The sequence below is a fragment of the Henckelia pumila genome, chromosome 2 (assembly GCF_033568475.1).
Source record: "Henckelia pumila isolate YLH828 chromosome 2, ASM3356847v2, whole genome shotgun sequence".
Classification (NCBI taxonomy): Eukaryota; Viridiplantae; Streptophyta; class Magnoliopsida; order Lamiales; family Gesneriaceae; genus Henckelia; species Henckelia pumila.
Window position 1 is genome coordinate 9831634 of NC_133121.1, and position 6195 is coordinate 9837828.

At 31.9% G+C, this 6195-nt stretch overlaps 1 long non-coding RNA gene and 1 other non-coding gene across 4 annotated transcripts; both read left to right on the plus strand.

The window, feature by feature from the left end:
• Positions 1–296: 296 nt before the first annotated feature.
• On the plus strand, positions 297–492 carry LOC140885646 (U2 spliceosomal RNA). Its single transcript, XR_012151066.1, has one exon. It is a non-coding gene; the product is annotated as a U2 spliceosomal RNA (small nuclear RNA).
• A 1696-nt stretch (positions 493–2188) lies between these two features.
• On the plus strand, positions 2189–3556 carry LOC140884937 (uncharacterized). Of its 3 annotated transcripts, XR_012150764.1 has the most exons (4): positions 2189–2357; positions 2682–2747; positions 2976–3102; positions 3209–3554. It is a non-coding gene; the product is annotated as an uncharacterized lncRNA (long non-coding RNA). The 3 variants fall into 3 exon arrangements; XR_012150762.1 differs by having other exon boundaries at positions 2682–3102; positions 3209–3556; XR_012150763.1 differs by lacking the exon at positions 2682–2747 and having other exon boundaries at positions 3209–3551.
• The last annotated feature ends 2639 nt before the right edge of the window (positions 3557–6195 follow it).

A 6195-nucleotide genomic window follows, 5' to 3' on the forward strand; every position in this document is an offset into this window, starting at 1 on the left:
ATAACTTACATTAATTATTCACTCTCAAAAAAAAAAACTTACATTAAATTTTTTTTTTCTTTTTACTTTTCGGTTCTCTATTATATTAAAATTATTACTATTATTTCGAGAAACTACATTTATGTGAGGCGGCGGTGAAATTGCACGTTATATGAACAAATACTATTATCATGGGATATTGGGATTTACTTTATTTTATCGCTTTCTCATATTATTTGTATCCCACATTGAGTACTTATATAAGTTTGAGAGACCAAAAGAGATATAAAATTGTAGGCTCACCAACGTAATAAATCATACCTTTCTCGGCCTTTTGGCTAAGATCAAGTGTAGTATCTGTTCTTATCAGTTTAATATCTGATACGTGGGTCAATGGCCCACACGATATTAAATTAATTTTTTATGGGGGAAGGTCCAACAAGGTAGCTTGCTTCCTGGGCCTTCGAGTGTCGTCCTTGTGTTGCACTACTACATGGGCCTGGCACACCCCTCCAATTAGAGATCAAATTTATAGTACTTTACTTGCAAATAAAGTTTTTGGAACAAATTTGCATGAGTTATTTGCACAAACTGGTAAACACACTTTTTCTGTGAAATTTTAATGAGCATTTTAATCATGCTCTTTTAAAAATTGTGCACGCTTTTGATTTTTTTTTTCATCAAATGAATTATTAAAAATGCATATTTGATTTCGTGAAAATAATTTTTATATCTATTAACTTATAATACACAATTTTTATTAAAATTCAATTATAAAATATTTAGCAAAAATTTTTTTGTTTTATTATTTTTAATTTTAATTTTATTATGATTATATAATTGTTTTTTAAAAAATATTATTATTTTATCTTTGTTATAATTATTTTATTAAACTTTTTTGTTTTTAACTTCTCCATTAAAAATGCATTCATAAACGAGATTTAAATACCTAAAATACCAAAATATTAAATCAAAATGATAAATGCATGATAAGTATCAAAAAATTTTAATTTTATTTGTTTTTATTTTTCATTTTTTATTTATAATTTTTAATTAATTTATTTCTAAAAAAAATATTATTTTATCTCATTATCATTATTTTATCAAATCACTTCATGTTTTCAACTTCTCCATTAAACATGATTCATAAATAAAGATTTAAATATCTAAAATTACCAAAATATTGAACCAAATGATAAGTTCATGAATGTTATTTTTTCAATTTAGAATTATATAAGCATGTTATTTTTTATTATTTATTACAAATTGTGCAATGCATATTCTCGAAAAATTTTAATTTTGGTTCAATAATATATAATCATAAATAAAAAAATCAATATGTTTGAACATATCAGTTTAGTTCAATATTTTGGTACTTGAAATTATTTAAATATTTGATTATGAATGCATGTTTAATAGAAAAGTTGGAAATACGAAGTGAGTTTAATAAAATAATGATAACATGATAAAGTAATAATATTTTTTTAGAAATAATTAATTAATGATAATACTTTTAAAATAAAAAATAAAAATTAATAAAACAAAAAATGTTTGCTAAACATTTATAATTGGATTTTTATTAAAAATTGTGTATTATGGGTTAAATAGATTTAAAAACTATTTTCACAAGGGTCAAATATGCATTTTTAATATTTCACAGGGGTATCAAAATCTTTGCTCAGTCTCATGAGGGGCGCGTGTGCAAAAATCACGCATCTGAAAGGGCGAGTGTGCTAATTTTTTAAAAAGTCAGGGTTGAAGATACCTATTAAAATTTACATGGAAGAAATGTGTATTTTTAATATTTCACATGAGTGGTTGATGAAAATAACTCAAATTTGCATCTCTCTCACGAGAACACAAAATCATTCTACTTATGGGTTTCTTAATAATAAGATATCGTTTTCATGTAATCGAGTAGAGAACTAGAGATCATCATTCCCACATATTTCATGTTTCTGAATCATGCATGCATGCATGTAGGAGAAACAATGAGTTTTAAAACATGGTTAATATAATTGATATTGATTATCAAGGAAATCTTCAAGATTCACTCTCATATATATATATATAGTTTTACTATGCCCTACTTCCCTTCCCCACTTCATCCCCACCAGTTCACGTGGCATGCCACATCCGTTTTTGTTCTTTTTTAACTCGATTTGTTTGTTTTTTAATTTATTAAAAAACACTCCCTTTACTCCCCGTAAATAATTGACCCTCTCTCCTCGCCTAAAACTCACACCCCCGATCCCTCTTTCCTCCGCCGATTCTCGCAGCCCCGATCTAGGGCTCCGCCCCCTACAACCTCTTCCCACCAATCACCGCCGTAGCTACAAGCCTCTCCTTCGCCTCGCTACGACACTTTACGACTGGAGGTATTTTTTTTATTTATCTTCTGGTTTCGAGTGTAATATGTAGCTTCTTGCCTTTTAGTGGTTCGCTGAGGATTTCAGATGTATTCCATTAGAAATCCTTGAATTTCACAACTAAAATCCAGCCAATAGTTACCTTCTCAGGAAAAATTGTATGTACACGTTGGATTTGAAATATATTAAATTATTTACTTTTGTCTGAAAAATTCGGTTATATTCATGTTTGAAATGGGATGTGAAGTAATTATCTATTTCATTGTTCAAAATTCGGGAGTGATTGGATAAGTACCAAATTTTATTGCGTACATTGGATTGAAATTTGTGCAGGATTGGTGATGTGGATAATTGAGTTCCTCTGGGGCTACATATAGACACAAAAACGAGTTTATCACTGTAATTTTCAGCATCACTATTTTGATGTCTTTTTGTTTGTCAAGGATAAATCTTGAATTTGCTCTATTATCTTGACAATGACCGTAGTCAAATTAGTTTGTGGTTGTGACTTGGTGTAGTGAATCCCTAGATTTTAATGTTTGTTTAATCATTTTAAAGGTACTGTGAATTTAATATTCATTTCTTTTATTCAAATTTTGACCGTCTCAAAAAATCTTGGGAGATTAGTACGATGTCTTCGGTTTCTTCTGAAGGAGGATTTGTGTTTTGTAAATGCGGGAAAAGGGCGGCATTGAGGGTTTCTTGGACACCTGATAACCCAGGGCGAAAGTTTCATGGCTGCCGGAGTTGGAAGGTGATGTCTAGTTTTTCAGTTTATCAATTTTTCATGTTTCTCTTGCATTGGTTTTTATACGTTTGAAATTAATATGTTCATTTGAAAATTTTGTTTGCTATGACAGAGTGGTGGTTGTAATTATTTTGCGTGGGAAGATCCTCCAATGTGTCCGAGGTCAATGACCATAATTCCTGACTTGAGGTGGAAGCTGGCTGTGCTCGAAGTCTATAAGAAAGAAACTGAAAAGGAGAATCGAAAATTGAAGTTGTTGCTTGTTGGATCATAGATTATTTTCATTCTGTTTTGCTTGGGTTATTGGATAGTTTCTTAGATAATGTACTGGTATTTTAGGTTATTGACTGCAAAAGAACGACTTGTATGATTTCTAAGACTGATTTGTATTGGTGTTTTGATGACTTATATGACTGATTTTCATCCTGTTTTCCTAAATGATTTATGGTGTTTACTTGGTCATTTGGTAGCGTCTGGAATTGATGGGTACTTAAGAAATCTATCTGAAATATTGTTCCCCTTTTCTGGTGAGGTTTTGTAAGTTCTTGGATGCATTAAATGTATGCATAGGAGGTCAATTAAAAAGGTGGATTAATTGCTCGCTGCTGAGTTCTGGTGGAGAATGAAGTAAATGCTCTGTTAATTCTTTAGCTGCCGTATTGTATTTTGATTTGCCTCTGCTTGTAACAAACTTTGAAGAATAAATTTATGTATGAATCAGAATTTGACATATAAGCGACCTGGTGGAGAACATGCAAAGGGATCGAAAATGCACAGATTCAAATATATATCTGAATTTGATTTCATGGCTAACAAACAAAAATAATTACACAACTTTGTTAATTTAAAATATAAAATATTTATGTTTCTAGCAAAACACATACTGTCTACAAATATAGGAAACACAGATTCATCATCATTTTCTCTAGTTTTTTTCCTTACAGAAGCAGTTTCTTGTAATCTTCTTGTCTACATTCTTCAACTGTAACATAACAACGATTAATCATATATATTAGCAAAACTCGAATATTGACACGTCAAATATAGAATAATGTGATTCATTGACACGTCAAATATTGAATAAGTTGGAACCAACAAATAAAGTCAGGGTTTAGGATCGGACCCAGCAGTACGAACAGGAAATGACCCAAGAAAAGCACTTTAGCAACAGAACGACGAGAATTTTGAGACACGTTAATATCACTGAATAAATGAAGACCAAGCAAATTTGACATTTCTAAAGCAGCATAGTTTTTGTAACTTAAGACAACACTACAACAAAAATGCTCAAACACAACATTTAAAAGACAACGCTTTTGGTAAAAAGTGTTGTCTTTTTTTAAATTACAACACTTTTAAGAAAAAGTGTTGTCGTTATTTTTTTAAATTCATAAAAGACAACGCTTTTTTAAAAAAGCGTTGTCTTTAAGCATTTTTTTTAGGTCTAAGACAACGCTTTAAAAAAGCGTTGTCTTTGAGCGTTATTTTTTATATGTACTACAACACTTTTTAAAAAATGTTGTAGATAAATCATTTTTTAAATTTTAAATAATAAATAAAAATTAAAATTACTTATGTTTTATGCCTTAACGTAAAAAACCCAAAAATTTCCAAACCCTTCTTCGCGTCCCTCTTTAAACGTCTGAAAAATTAACCCTAAATCCCCAAGCCCTTCCATCGCGATTCCCTTACTTGTTGAGCTCTTTCAATTACAATTTGACAAACCGTTAATGGTTATTTCTCCCTATTCTTCTGCTTTTTCCATCATTCATCGATTGTTTCTGTTCTTGTAGTTAAAGAGTTTGCGAAGACTTCAGATCTACCTTGCTCTGTTTAAACTTGGGCGATGAGGGGGAGAAAGTGACGGCTTGTTCTGATTTTGGGTAATCTGCTTTATCTCTTGCTCGTTTTCTCTGATTATTCGTGGGTTGTGAAGCTTTTGGACTGGGTATATTGTTCCAAGTACTGGATTTAAACTGCTACTCGAGTTGCAGATTATCAAAGCTTGGTGGGAATCGCCATTGTTGCTGCTGCATCTTCTTCTTTGACTTTATGGTATTTGGAGGTGTTCATTGCTGTGTTTGGACGATGATTCAGAGACTGAGAAGCTTGTTAACTGCTGAGCTTTGAGTTTTAATTCCGAGCAGTTTCAGATTTGAGATTGCATTGAGGTACTTCGCCTTGCTTGATCTTGAGGGTATTTCCGCCTAGTTTTCTTCTTGTGTGCTTTCTTATCTGTTAACATATTCTTAGTTCATGTTTTTCCCTGCTGCTTGACATCCTCTTAACTTTTTTGTTATTTGGAGCAGATTCACTGTTAGACTTCGAACTTCCTTTCTTCTCACGATATTATGCTTACTGTATTCATGAGAAGAAAAACTGAAATTTTGTCAATGAATGGCTTTTCGAGTGGAAAATGTTTTTATTTTTGGCTCAATTCGAAAAACTTGCTGTACTGGTGTTGATTCATTAGGAAATCAATTAAGGGTTTAAAAGGCAACTTTCTTGTTCATTTTTCGCTGCTTTCACAAATGCCTTTGTTCTGTTACCTGTTCTCTCGATTCAGCTCTTGGAAGTTGAAATTCATCTCACAACTTCTGATTGCTAGTGGTGGTTTCTATAAATGCAACTGTGAGCAACAACTCTGATGATCTTTTGGTGATCCTCTTTCTTCAGGCAGAATGGATGGCACCAGAAATTCTAAGAAATGAACCATCAAATGAGAAGTATGGGAGCTTTTCACTTTGCAGCAACCTTGGGGAGGAATGAACCCAATGCAAGTTGTTGGTGCTGTTGGCTTTCAGCATCGACGTCTTGAAATACCAGATAACATGGATCCAGTTGTAGCCGATATAATCAGGAAATGCTGGCAAACGTGAGTGATTTTTCTTTCAGTTTGCTTCTCTTCCATTTCATTGTTACTGTATTGGTCGTGATTGCTTTATATTACTTGCCTTAAAGAGATTCTCGAGAGTCTTACTACTCTGATTGCAATAGTTGACTAAGCATGGACCTACCTGTGACCCAAGCTGTTCTTTTTTTAATAAGGATGCCCACCCTCTCATTAGATATTACCTTGTTTGGAAAGGTATATTTATT